General features: G+C 50.7%; 1 long non-coding RNA gene across 1 annotated transcript; it reads left to right on the plus strand.

The window, feature by feature from the left end:
• The first annotated feature begins 1,053 nt into the window (after positions 1-1,053).
• LOC104670015 lies at positions 1,054-10,399 on the plus strand. Its single transcript, XR_749081.2, has 4 exons — positions 1,054-1,095; positions 3,086-3,244; positions 8,462-8,518; positions 8,649-10,399. It is a non-coding gene; the product is annotated as an uncharacterized LOC104670015 (long non-coding RNA).
• Positions 10,400-14,827: the final 4,428 nt, after the last annotated feature.

Genomic DNA, 14,827 nt, shown 5'->3' on the forward strand with positions numbered 1-14,827 from the left:
TGGAGAGCTTGTTGTTAAATGTCACTGTTAACACCCCGTAGGCCCTCCATTACACTTAGTCCCAACATGTCTCCTTACTGTGCAGAGGATGAGGTAGGGTGGGGTAGAGGGACAGGTGTAACTTGCAGAGACCCTGGGAGCAGTGTCTCAGATTTCCAGACAAGCTGTGGCTTATCACTAGATCAGCTTGACCTCCTCCTGACCAGGGGCACTGGAGCTCCCATTCATTGATCCCTTCTCTGTACCAAGCTCAGGGATTTACAGGTCAGAGGAAGAAGACATGGTCACTGCCTGTATGGAGCTCATAGCCCAGCAGAGGAGACATCCAGTCACAATTAGTCACACCCTGGAGAGTACAGGGGCAAAAAGGAAGGAATTGCCCAGCTGAGGCAGGAGGGAGACTGGGACAAGAGGAGCTGCTCAGTGGAACAGTGCCTCTCAACATTTAGTGTGCAGCATCCACAGATCTGTGTTAAAAATGCAGAGATTCTCTTTTGGCAGGTCTGGGCAGGGTGGTGCCCAGGAGTCGACAGTATGCTAGGGGATGGTGAAGCAGGTACCCAAGGGCACATTTGGAAAAGCCTTGATCTGAAGAGACAAGAGGGTGTGTGCTGAGGCAGGAGATGAGAAAGTTCTTTCGGGAGATCTGCTGGGAGTTTAGGAGTGGCTGGAGCAAAGCCAGCCTGGAGGGGAGACAGCAGAGCAAGGCAGGAGAGGGGTCAAGGGGCAGGTCCTGCAGCCTCACAAGCCTCATGGAAGAACTTGGTTTATATCCTTTGGAATGAGGAGCAGTGGAAAGAGCCTTGTCAGCAGACAAGTGACATGCTCAGGTTGGCTTTTAAAAGTGTAATGTTCCTGGAGCAGGCAGAACTGCAGTCCAGGAGACCAGAAGGAGGCTGGGGACATGTGAGGCCTCAATCTGGGCAGAGGCACTGGGGACAGGGGAGGGGACTGATAGGAGGGCTTCACAGGTGGAGCCGCAGGTGAGATGAAGAGGGTTAGGGTGGCGCCTGGTTTTCTGGGGTGATGACTGAGTGAATGGCAGGACTATGCACATTGCCAGAAAATCAGGAGGAAGAGCAGGTCTGGAGTAAGGTGAGTTGCTTTGAACCTGGAGAGTTAGAGGTGCCCCTGGAGGGGCCCAGAGGCATTTGGAGCTCAGGGGAGCCATCAGGAAGTAGATTTGGGAGCCCCGTGGACAGGTGGGAAAGCCAAGAAAGTGAAGAGGTCACCTGTGGAGAACACAGTCACAAGGGTCCAGATCTAGTGCTGAAGGGCCAAGAACTCAGGCCTGTCTGGACCTTGTTTCTGGAAGGGGTGGTCCAGACACCAGGTTCCTCCATGCAGGAAAGCCAGAGAGTGGACAGGAGAAGGTTGGAGGAGGTCAGAACCATGGGTGGGGTTGCTGGCCACCTCTGGCTTAGGAGCTGGAGGCCACAGTGGTTAGGAGTCATGGGGCCTCAGTTTTAGCTCCAGCCCTGGCTCTGCTACCAACTTGCTGTGTGACCTTTGGCAGATCCCTACCCACTCTGGGCCTCAGCTTCTTCATCTGAAAATAAGAAAGCTGGACTATACCACTGATTTTCAAATGACATTTGGAGCCCCAGGGTCACCCAGAGCATCTCCAGGAAGCAGGAGTTGAGGGTGATGGAGAGGGAGAGGCTGAGAGTGTGGAACTCTAGTCCCATCCTGTCCCCAGCCTCATCCAGAGCCACTTGCATTTATGTTTTCTGTTAGCCTCTTCATGACAGGATGTTTTCCAACTGAAAACTACTGGGCCAGAAGATCCCTTATACTGTTGTATGTATTTGGGGTCTATGAATCCTTGCCAACATAGAAGCTGATGGAGTCTGAGGAATAACACACGCTGAGAAAACCAAGCATCATCATTACAGACACTGTGTGAACTCCCTGCCTGCCACCCACACAGCACAGTCGCCGTTATGTCCACGCTTACGTAGGCCTGGGCTCTGCCTAGCTGCGCGTGATTTCAGCAGTGGATGCAGCTCAGTTTGCCCCCGCCTGATGGCTGGCTTATCCCCAGCCCCAGCCATCAGGGTGCCCCAGGGTGGGGCCTGTGTGGCCCTGGCCCTTCTCTGCTGCCCCAGTGCTGTGAAGCCACAGGTCAGCCTCCTTGTTCCTTGATGCTCTCTGTCATTGTCTCTACAAATGCAGAGAGTCTGTAAACAGGACACAACACATTTCGTCCTTCCTTGGGCCTGGCATCAGCAACGATGCCACCTGTGTGGGAGAGGACTCAGTGGGTAGTGTCCTGGCTTCCCTCCAGCCCCACAGAGCTTCCCTCAAACCTCAGTGACAGCTGGGCACGCTCAGTAAACTGAGGCAAGCCTGGGTCTAGACCAGTGTATGGGGGCGTGTGCTGTGGGGAGGGAGGATGAGACAGCTGGCCTCAGGATGGGGACGAAAACACCCTGGGGTGCCTCTACAGGGAAAACCAGGGCCCTTCAAGTGTGTGTGACCTCGGATCCCAAGAAGTCGATGCCTGGCTCCCCTCCCTGCCCCTCAGAACAGAGCCTAGGAGTTGGGGAGGGGCAGCTTTGCTCACCCCTTGCCCTGAGATCCTGGGGTGCAAGAGTAGGATGAGGACAGTCAGCTCAAAGGGGACAGAGATCTTGCTAGTTTGCTCTGTGCCTCTTTAGCCCACACTCATGTCCCTGCATACACTGGACCCTCCCATCACCTGGAAGTTGTCCTGCCCCCTGCCGCTGCCCCTACCCCTAAGAGATCCAGATCCCCAAATAAGGCCACACTGGGCCCCCGGATCCCAGGCTTGGAGACAGTGCTTTTGGGGAACTCCAGGGACCCCCAGCTCTCTTGCTACTTCAGGAACAGTTTGGAGGGGGACCCAGTAGAAGTGACTTCCCCCCATCACCTCCTTAGCATCCCAGATAGGGCTCAGAAAGTTGCTCCAAAACTGCTGGGAAGAGACCCCACCTCGGGAGTTCCTTCCTGCTCCTCCTCCTCTGTTCTCGGTTCCCCAGGACTACGGAGGCTTCAGCCTGTTCTCACTTGGCAGGGTGGTTGGTGGGGCAGGGTGACGACTCTCGGTGTTTCCTGACAACAGGCTGGGGGACTCAAGCGCCAATGTGAAGCTGAAGAGTGTCCTGGAGACGGGGGGCGGTGAGACGGAGTCTGCCCAGGCCACGCCAGTGGCCGGGGTGTGGTCCTGGGCCTGGGGAGGGTCGCTGTTTGAGAGGAGGACGCAGCTTTATAAAATGACTCCGTAAGTATGGCCTGGGCAGGTGGGGCCGCAGGCCCCCACTGCCACACCTGGGACCGCGGGCATGGACCAAGAGCTCCTGCAGCAGGAGACCCTGCCACAGGATGTGGGGAACCCAGAAAGCTTGGGAGGTTGCAGTCCCGGGGAGACACACATGCCTTGGCTGAGGCGGAGGCTGGCTCTTGGCCTCTAGGGAGCTAGGGAGCCAGGCGTTGTCAGGGGCCTGGGGAGGGCTCTCCCAGATGCTCTAGGCTACTGGGCAGGGCCTTCCTCTGAAGGGTGTGTGTGCGTGTGTGTGTATGTGTACGTACACATGAGGGGTTGCAGTTTCTACCGTGGCTGCTGGCTCATAATAAAAGCCTTTTGAACCCAGGACCCCAAGAAGGCAGGCTCATAACCTTCTTTCTTAGGCATCAAAGACTCTAGAACAGTGGTTTGCATCATGAGAAACCCTAGGAATATTTTTAACATGCACATTCCCAGGCTTTGCCCACAGGGACTCTAGGGCAGGGCCCAGGAATCTTTATTTTAGAAAGCTCCCTGGGTGATTCTGACAGGCTGCAGCTGGGGGAGGAAACCACTGCTCTTGGGGGACACCTACCCCAGGCCAAGAAGCCCAGGCCCTGCCTACAGGGCCACCTTAGACACTCAGACATTGTCTCTGGAAGGTGTTCAGGTCATCTGCACTCTCATAGGAAGGAGGGGCCGCCGTGCTCTTCAGTAACCTCTTGCTGAGGCACAGGAGAAAGCATGGAGCACAGAGTGGGCCCCAGAGGAAGGAAGGCTCAGGAAGGGGTGTGACGGAGCATCAGGGCCAGGGACTGCCCCATCACAGTGTCTGGGCCCGCTGAGGCCCTCACAGCTCTCTCAGAGCCCAGCACCTCCGGTCCACAGCAGCCCCTGTCCAGCCACGTGGGTGAACCCAGGTCCTCCTGCATGGACACGAGGAAAGAGAGATGAGATGTCAGAAAGGACTCCCGGGAGATGAGCGCACACAAGGACAGTTATGAAATCTCCTCCACAGAGTTCCTTGTTAGCATTTTAAATGTCTCCTTAAAAAAGAATTCAGTTAATTCAAAATGACCTTTAGAAAAAGAAAGTAAAATAAATGACCTCTAAAACCCTCATAACTGACATGAAGTTTACTGACTTAACTGAATTAACATGAAAACAGCATGAAGTAGCCGACTGCACGTTTGCTTCCATGGTTGAAGCTGGAGTCAGAGGCCATCTGATTCAGTTTATTTCCCATCTTGCCGGCCCAAGGATGCACATTCATTTTGCCCGAGACTGCACATGTCCACACCTCCTGGCTGTAAAGCATCCCGGAGTGTTCACTCGACCCAGTTTGCTTAGTCAATCCCCAAGTGCTGAACCTTTGGGCTCCTTCCAATTTCTTGCTATTATAAATATCATGGCTATGAATATCTCCATACAAATTACTTTCTTAGTATTTTACTGGGAAGCATTCCCCAAGTGGAACTACTAGGTTAAAGGGCATGAACAATTTTATAGTTCTTGTCACATATTACTAGATGGTTCTCCAGAAATATTGAGCCCATTTACTGTGACACCAGTTATCTATAGCTGTCCCCACAGCCCTGCAGTATAAAGGTTCATCATTTTTATTTATTTTTAGCTGTTTTATTTACTTTCTTTTTTCTCATTTTGTGATTTTGGTCAGGAGTGGTGCGGCAAGTTGTTTTAATGCCGTTGTTTCAATGATCAGTGACATTGGACATTCTCTGAAGGACTTTGAGAACCTGATGGGCATCATTTGTCCTGCAGGGATATGGCAGGATTGGTCCTGAGTCTAAGAGCTGGATCAGGACTGGAAAAATGGATACCTCTGAGTTTTCAGACTTACTCAGTTCTCAGTCTCCCAGCAATAGGCCAGCATGTACATCAGGGCCATAGTTTCCAACGCTCTGAGGTTGAATGAATATGGTTTTAAAACAGCATCACTTGCCCCAGGGAGAAGACTGAGATGAAATGGAGAAGGAGAACCCGTGGCCCCATGCTTGTCCCCACCATGATGGACTGTGCCTGAGCTCCGCTGGACAGGCTGCACAGCCTCTTACCCCAGATGTGGCCTTCTGGGTACAGAGATTACCATATTATGCTTATGACTGTGGCCATGGGGATAAATCAGATTTGGGGCTTGTAGTACACCTGCCTGTTGATCCTAATGACCATCCAGGAGCTGCACCAAGAGTTTACCTAGTGCTTGTAAAACCAGGACTTATGGTGGCTAGAGAGGGCTGGCTGGCTAAGATCAGTAACATTTGTTGAGGTCTGGGCCCTCGTGTCTTGGCTGAGGTCTAAGCATGGGGAGTTGTGGAATAGGAGGGTGTTAGGGAATATTGACCTAAGTGGGGTCAAAAATTGTGGCCTGCAGATAATGACACGGGGCTCCTCAGTGATACCAGGAACTCAAGGCAGGGACAGTGAGAGTCAGGGGCATGAAACCCAGTGATGGAAACTAGGTGCCATGGCTGTTGCAGGTAGGGCCACAGGGCCTCCTGGGATCTCAGAGCAGACAGGCCAGATGAGGGAGGAGAGTAAGTCAGGGCCGACATGGCTGGTGGGGCAGGAGGAACTAGCATAAGGTTTGAAGTCAGCAATTTAAATCATAGTGTCAGAGGACTCCACAAACTTGGGAACAAATAGACAGTTATGGATACTCAGGATATTGTTGGTAGGAGCAGAAGAGTGATTTGTGCAACCAAAGGAGGTCTTGGAGTCCCAGGGGCCTCTCCGTGTTGAAGCAGGATGCTAGGGGACGAGAGGACACAGGGCCAATGTATAATATAGGTAACAAGGCCCAGCCTCTTGGAGGAGAATTGGTGGAAGCTGGCCAGGGGATCATCATTCCAGACCACACCTGGACTTGGGAAGGGTCCCTCTCTGCAGAGGCCAAGCCAGGATCGTGGCCATCAGGCTAAGGGGGAAGTGTGTATGTTGCTGGGGTAGCAGGTGTCTTGAGCCCACTAAGGTCCTCCAGGCTTTTGGAAGGAAGCAGACTCCCTTTCCCTCTCGTTCCTGGCCTGCTTCTCATGGGGCCAGGGCTTTGGTGGTGCTGGGGTAGGTGGTAATGGACAGAGGAGACATGGCATGTGCCCCAGTTTCCACAATGGGAGTGAGACAGAGTTAAGATGTGATTTCATGTGGTAGAAGTGTGAGTCTTAGATTCAGGTACACCTATACCTTACTGTGTGACCTCAGTTCTCTCTGAGCCTCACTTTCTTTTCTCTAAAATGGGGATAGTCATACCTTCCTTATAGAGCGGTTAACAAGACTGAATGAGAAAATAATACATGACAGCACTCAGCAAGAATAGTTGTTAACAAATGTCAGTTTCCTTCCATTTGCCTCTTCTAGTACCTAGAGCAGAGTTGAGTGTATCTGTGGGCCCAAATAGGCCTCCACTGTAGACGGGGTGAAGGGTGAAGGAAGGGACAGCATGCCCTCTGGTAAACCTAGGAGCAGAGCTGGAAGAGCAGCTATGCTTCAGGGTTTATCTGACCCAAAGGTAATGATGAATTTGGTGAAGTGGAGGAGTTAAAGCCTGGCAAGTTTCTGAGCCTCAGTTTCCTTATCTGAAAAGTAAGTTGTGTGTGGCCTTGTGACAATGCATGGGAAGCCCCTAGCACTACTCCTGCACATAGTAGGAGGCCCACACATAAATGATGGTGTGGATTCTGTGGTTGCAGACCCTCCTCTTGCCCTCAGAGTCATATCGCTGTGAAGGGTTTCTCTCTGTGAGTTCAGAGTCCAGTCTGGGGTTGGTCAGACATGAAACGGGTTGTGCATGGTGGTCAGTGCTTGGGCAGTGGCTAATCATGTCACCCCAGAGTTGGCCAAGGAGGAAGGAGCCCAGAGGGAGGCTGCCCTGAGGGCCCCTGAGGCCGTGGGGGCTCCAAGGGTACTGCCAGGGGAAGAATGGGCACTCTGCAGTTCTCTCCTCTAGCCCCGGGTGTTTGGAGAGTGTCCAGAACCAACAGATCTGCTCAGATGCTGGACATGAAGTTCTGTTTGGCACACAGCATGACAGCCTTTCCCTGCAGGAGCATTACCAGAGGCAGGAAGCATGGAGGTGAAGGGAATTGGAAGGGCCTGGCATGAGTCAGGAATGAGCAAGGATGGGGGCAAAAACAACTCCGTGCAGTCCAGAGGGAGCTGGCCCTGGGTTCAGCCCCTGTACAGCTCTGCGGCCTATGCCCTGACCCTGATCCCAATCCCAGGCAGTTACCGTGCACAGGGTACTGAGTGATGAACCTCGTTCTCTGGAGGCAGCAGGGCTGTGCAGAGGGTCCAGACAGCCTGGAGAGAGATAGGCCAAAGGTGCCCCAGACTTCCCAGGGCAGCCACCCTGCTTGGGGCAGTACCACTCAGGAGCTAGAGGAGTCCAGGGTTCTGAATCCCAATCTGTCGCCTGCGAGCTGAAGACCTGGGGCAAGCCTAGCCTGTCTGACTCCTCATGCCCTCTTCGGAGCGCACATCTAGGAAAAGTGTAATAACTGCGGGTGTTTGAGGACTTCAGCACTGGTTATGAAAGCAGGTTGAAGAGGTGTGACAAGACCTGCACAAACTCAGCCTGCCAGGTGTGCAGCCCCTGTACTTTGCAAATGACCTCTAGTCCTTGTCACCCTGGGACAACCCTGGATCTTTCTGGACCTGCCTGAATCCTCTGGACAACCTTTGCAGCCCACTACCTTCCCCAAATGCACACACATTCACACACACAACCATCACCGTGTACAGATGGAGCTCCTTCCTCTCAGTAAGTTTCTGACCTCCATCCTGCCTCTCCCGCTCCAGGCAGCTCCACTCCTAGCTCCTGATCTGCTCCCATTCCTCCACTATCTGGCCTCACCAAATACTGGTCTGTGAAATGGCCTCACTCTGTAAGTCTGACACCAACGAGGTCCGGCTTCTCCGGCTTCTCTAGCTCTTCTGGCTCCCCACCTCCTCCAGCAAGATTTAAAAACAGTCCCTCTTTACTGAGCATGTGAGAGCCGGCACAGGGCATTGTTGCTCCATTTCCTTTCTTGCTGAGTCAGGGTCTAGGAGAGCACCCACAGGGAGTCCTGCAGCCCCGGGTTTCGCCCCTAGCTCTGCTCCTCATGAGCTGTGTGAACTCAGCCGGTTGTTTTATTACCTTTTGAGACCTGCTTCCTGGTCTATAAACTGGAAATAATAATAGTACCTTCTCTCTAGACTGTCGTAAAGATGAAATGGGACCCTATATGCTTTTAGCATGGTGCCTGGCACAGGGTAAGCGTTTAATAAATGTTAGCTATTGTTACTATTTTGTGCCTAAGAAAATACTTACAGTGAATGACAGGAAAAATTCTCCTCATGTATTCACTCAACAAATATTTATTGAACTCCTGTTTTCTTCCAGGCACTGTACTAGGCACTAGAGATACAGCAGGGAGCAAAACAGTGAAAACCCCTGTTCTCAAGGAGCTTCTATGCTGGATTCCACAGCTACACACTCAAGTCTTTGCTGTCAGCCCTCTTCTCCCTTAGTCTGCACCTTCCCCTGAGCTCTGCCTCAGCCTCCTCCTGGGCTCAGGACTCCCTGAATTTCGCTCTCCTCACGTGTCTTCTCCCGAAGCTCCAGATGCACTTTTCCAGTCAGTTGCAATGGGTTGGCCTGCAGACATTCAAACCTGGCACATCTGAACAGTAACTCACAATGCCCAACCCCTTCTCAAACCTGCTATTCCCACTGGGTTCTCTGAGGAGTCACTGTCCAGACCCCTCTTCCTCCAACATGCAGCTCTTCTATCATCATCGCCCCCACCATGAATAGCACTTAGTGCAGGCACCATGCTAAAAGCTTTTATTAAATCATGGAATCCCTTGACGTCCCTAAAAAGCATTCCACTTGTTTGCAGATAAGAAAACAGATGGAAATGGTTCAACAGCCTCAGGTTACACAGTTAGGCAGAGCCCAGACGAAGAGCCCAGGCTCTCTGGCCTCAGTTGTGCTTTTCTTGCCGCTGTGCTGTCCTGCCTCGGGTCCCATGGGCTTGCCTCAGCTGTACCACTCACCCCAGGCCCCTCCTCGGCGCATCCAGCTCTGCCCTCGGCTATTGAAGAACCTGCTCACTGGTATCTTTGCTTCCCTCTGGCTTCACCACAGACCCTGCTGCCAAGGCTGCGTATGATCCCCTCCCTCACAGGCAGGATCACTTCCCCAACGCCACCACACCCCTGCACCCCTGCGATTTCCCCTTTGTTTACAGGCAGCCTGGCCCTGTTCCAGACCAACTTCTCCAGTCCCATATAACCTCTCCAAGACCCTTCTTCCCTACTCATTCCCCACTGTTACAGCCAGGCAGGCCATCCACCCCAATGCTTTCCTAACTCCCGTGGCTCCCTCGCCACGTCTACCTTTACTGAGCTCTGTATCCTTTAATACCCAGCCTCAAAGGCTGTCTCTGCTGCAAAGCCCTGCCTGGTCCCCTGCCAGACTCCTCTGGTTCTCTCTGCTGTGCCCCCACGGGTCTTCACCTCTGGCTAGGTTGACTTCATACCGCCTGGGATTATTGTTTGTTGTCTGTGTCCATCTGTGTCTTCCAGTAACCCATGATCTTCACAGGCCAGTGCCCTCTGTTAGTCATCTCTGGATCCCGGTGGCTGATGGGGCTGGGTGCAGTGAGAGCCTCAGTACTGAAATGAACAGAGCCAGCCTACGAGGTCACTCTGCGATTTGGGGCAGGAAAGATCTGAGTTTCTTTCTGCACTTCCATTGAGTCCTGCTGTAGAAACCACAAATGGGGAATGATCATTGAATCCCAGAAGGCTGAGCAGGAAGGGCTGCTGCAGGTCATCTGTGTTAATTCTTTGTCTTTGAAATGTTGGAGTGAGGCCCAGAAACGAGAAAGATGTAGCCCACGATCACTCCGCAGGGAGGAGTTGTGGTTAAAATTCAGACCCCTGGCTTCTAGCCCAGTGTCCTTTCTGCTTTGCTGAACCATTCCATCTTTTCTTTGCTTTTTCTTTAAACAAACCACCTCCTACAATTGCTTATGCTGAAAATCAGCCCAGTCTCATAGCTCTGCAACCTCTCTTTGTCCCCTTCCAGATAACCACAGGACACTTTATTTTACACTTCTGTCATAATGATTTTATACTCTCATTTTTAAATTTAGTATTATTTGGGGGGGTTGGGTAATTAACCCTAAATTCTTGTAGAGAAATTAAGTGCTTAGAGTATATTTCTGGGTTGCTTATTTTCTTCCATTGAAGTTTCACATGAGATTCCTGTCCATCATCACATTGCTTCAGTTGTTGCCGCTGTGTATTTTCATATCTAATGGGTTTGGTGCTCCTCTCATTAGCCATTATCAGAATTGTCTTTGCTTTTCTTACCTGTTTTGTTTTTGTTTTTTTTTTTTTTCCTCCAGATAATCTATACCTGGGTTATCCAGAGGAATTAGGGGCAGACGAGTAGCTTATCTCAGTCTGCCTTAATCCTGGGCATCCACACAGGTCAGCTGAATTGGGCACTCTTAATTCATGGCTCTGAAAATGGAAAAAAATGGCCATTGATTGAGAGAAATAGGCAAAAAAAGGGAGTAGTGGTGGCACCAATGCCCTGACTACCCCAAACTGTCACTGTTGCCCACTAATCTGCCATCCTGGGATGTGGGGCAGGATGCCCGCGCTGTGTGGGCATGCTGTCACGGGACGACGGAGCTGGCATTGCTGATCGACACTAGCCAGCAAGTCAACATGGCCACACTGGCTTTCTTATCACAGAACCCACATTCACAAACCATCTTGGGGCTCACCCTCCTTTCCTTAAATCATCACCACAGGGAAGCTTAAAAAATCTCTGTACATTATCAAGTTTCAGAATCCCCTTGGAATTTTGCTTCGAACTAAATGAAATCTCATTTAGGAAGAATGACTGTCTTTAAAATAGTCTTCCTATCATATAGAAATACATTAGGAATCTCCATTTCTTCAAGTTCCTTTTATAAATCTCAATTGCATTTTATAATTTTCTTTATATGAATCACAAATCAGTCTCATTGGTATTATTTTAAAACTTTTCATATGTAGTCTTATACCACTGTAAATGAGATCTTTTTCATTTTCATTTTGCAAATGATAATTTTTTTATAGAAATGTTCTTGGCTATTTTTCCATCTTATCTGGCAACTTTACTGAACTTTCTGATTCTGGGGGTTTTCTTGTTGATTCCCTTACATTTTCTCAGGCCCAGTACAGTAGATCACTTGTAATAATATAAACCATGAGTCCTCCTCTCTAACATAGTAGACTAATGCCTGTTCATCAATGCCCCCCTCAGGAACTTTAAAGAAATACAAGTAGTTGGGGCCTCCTTGGTCCCCACTGAACCATGACTTCAGTCTCAGCCTTAGGGCTTTGGCCTTCGGGTGCAGGGATGGGAGGTGGATTCCAGACCTAAAAGTCTGCAAAGGTGGAGAAAACCTGGCTTCTCTAAAAGCATACCAGTATAGCTGCAGACCAGAAACTTGATTACTTTGTAGGAACTTTTAAAAATTTTGGTCTGTGAGCAAGGGAAGCGAGTGAAGGATTTGAAGCAGCAGGTGCAAGGAGAGATTTGCATTATGAAAAAAATCACTCTCACTGCCATGTGAGAACAGACTGCAGGGGGGCTGGAGGGAAAGGGGGTGCAGATCATTATGTAACCACAGCTAACTCTTACTGCCTGTTTTAAGTGGTTTACATATATTAACTATTAAGTCCCCAGGACGGCCCAAGGCATACAGGTGGTTCATGGCAGAGCACGTTTGAATTGTTCCTAAGCACTCATCACCTCGACTCTTTTTCACAGAGAGGGTGGGAGGGACTTCAGACCCACTCATGGAGTGCATCCTGAGCTGCCATCTGTCTTCTGGGTGTGTGACTGGGTGAGGGATGGGTCTGTGCTCATCATGCCTTTTTCACAGGGGTAAGTCTAGCCTGAGTGTTGTCTATGCTGCTGTCCCAGGGAAGTGGGAGTGGGAGGTGAGAAATGTGTATCCTTTTAATGTAAATTTTCAGATGGGGCCCTTGATAATGGAGCTCTAGTGATGTTGGGTGCCTTAGACCTTATCTAATCCAACTCCCTCATCTTATACACTGATACACTGAGGCCAAGAAAATTGGGAAGGCACTTTTCTATGGTCATATAGGAGGCTGGGGACTTAGGCCTAAACTCAGGATTCCTGACATCCAAGACACTAATGGTGTTTTTAGATCAAGTGAGAACATGGGCCTACAACATCAGTAAATGTCTGGTCACCTGTAAGGAGCAAGGGCAGTTTTACAAGAGATTCGTGTCCTTCACCAAACTGCTTCAGTTGTCTCTCAGAGCCAGCAGGATGCGGTGGGACACAGTTCAGAATAGTCAGGCTGAGCTGCAGATATGGGGAGCCACAGTACGACAAAGAGAACTGGGGTGTGTTTGGTGCAGGGACCAGGTAGCTGGGGCAGAGCAGAGGATGACCTGAGCTAGAGGAACACACAATGGCCTGAGGCCCCTCCCACTGGGGGAAGGGAGACCTCTGAAGTTCATCTGAGGGCCAACCCGACTTGCCTGTCTCCAGGGAGACCCCAGAAATCCTCAGAAGTGCAAGGGCTGGGACAGGGCCACCTGGCATGAGATGTCCAGCTCAGAATCCCAGGGCCTCGTTCTGCTAAGCTGAGCCCCCATCCTCAGAGCTCCCTCCCATGCCTTCCTCAGGGTGGAGGTACAGGAAGGAGCCACTCTGCAGCAGCGGAGAGGATGGTGACAGCTCAGCAGACACAGAGACTTGGAGAGCAGGTGGGCTGTGATTGGACCAGGGGTCGGGAGAGAGGCACAGCGAAGCAAAGGATGCAGAGGTGGAAGGAGGCAGAGGTGGGTACTGCCCCGCAGCCCCACCACCCCTGGGCATGATCTCACCTGAGGAAGGCTAGAAGGAGTCTTCGCGCATCGCCTCCTCCAGCCAGAGCTCAGCTTGGAGATGTGGAGGGGGAAGGGACCCTCTTCCTTCCTTCCCTTCCTCCCTCCTAGAGCCCAGGCAGGGCAGCAGTGGTGGGACCACCTGTTCTCACCCTCATCTGTGGTGGGCGGCGGAGGCCCCATGGCACAGGCCTGGCGAGGCTGAGTAAATCCTTGCTGCTGTGACCACCCACAGTGCTTCTGCTTCCTTCTGTATAATAGCTCCTTGGGGAGCTGCCAGCAATCAATGAGACAATACAAGTGAGCACTTAGCACAGTGCTGGCCCTGTGTGAGGGCTCAGTGAGTGGGAGCTCTAAGTACTAAATGTTGTCCCATCTGCGTGGTACTTTGGACTTCCAGCACAGCATTCACAGACACATGTTCCTTCTCAGTTCAGCCTTACATACTATGTGCAGTAGGCAAGGCATACGTTGTCTCTAATTAACAGATGGGGAAACTGAGGTGAGCCTGGGGAGCGTGGTCTCTGGTCACCCAGTGAGTTAGCAGCACAGAGAGGACAAGAATTCAGCTCCCCTAAGTCTTATGTGTTTTCACAGCTGTGTTTCTTATATAAAATACAAGAATGCTAACACAAAAAACAATAAAGCAAGAATTCTCACCTTATTTCAGAGTTGAGCAAACTATAATCATCTTCTTTTGTCTCCTAACAGCCCTGCTGTAAAGAGTCAAAATATCAGAGAATGTTTAGTGCTGAAAGGAGCCTTAGAGATAATGCCACTCTCTTTCATGAAGCGCAGAGAGGGAACATCCTCATTTGAGGTCACACAGCATATTAGCAACTTAGTCAGGATTGGAACCTGGCACTGGCGTTCTTTCCTCTATAGCTGCTGCCTCCATAAGGTCTTGGAACTTTTATTCCCACTTGAAAACTCCAGTCCCATAGCACTACCTTTTAGGATTCTGCTTCCTCAGTGGTGGCTCTAGAGTCTGATATTTAAGAATCAGCAGCAGCAAAAGGGAAGGGCCATGGAGCAAAAAGATGGTGTGTTGGGAGTAATAAACTTTTCAAATAGTTTAAATTGCATTTCAGCGACTGATTCCTCTTGCTGGAGAGATTGGTGTGTGAATTCAGAATAGGATTGTTTAATATGCATTTCACATTTTAAATAATCATGGTTTTCTTAGAGCAGGGAGAAAAACAGGTCAAAAACACAAACTCATAGGCTTTTCTGAAAGGTTACAAAATAAAATGTTCTTTGCTGGAGGATATAAAGGAAATGGCTCTCTGTTTGACAAAGGAGAGGGCTCTGCTAGATAAATCCTGCATTTTTGAATAAATGAAAGCTCTCTTTGTCTCTTCCTGATCAGCTTAATTCCTTGTTGCCTATCTGTAAATCCAATAATGCTGGTGAAACAAACCCCTCCTGGAGGCTGAGCACAGGGGCCTGAGCGCTCAGCCTCAGAACCACTCTTTCTATTTATAATCTCAGCCTCTGCTCCCCAGAGAGCTGGGCTTAGATGCCCCATGGGCAAGTGGGCAAGAGGACTTGCTGGGAACAGAAGCTTCCCCAGATCAGGGACACTGTCCTCCAGCCCTGGATCTCCCTGCCTAGGAAGCACTCAGCAAATGCCTCAGAATGGGTAAAGAACA

Source organism: Rhinopithecus roxellana, chromosome 15 (assembly GCF_007565055.1).
Source record: "Rhinopithecus roxellana isolate Shanxi Qingling chromosome 15, ASM756505v1, whole genome shotgun sequence".
NCBI classification, from domain to species: domain Eukaryota; kingdom Metazoa; phylum Chordata; class Mammalia; order Primates; family Cercopithecidae; genus Rhinopithecus; species Rhinopithecus roxellana.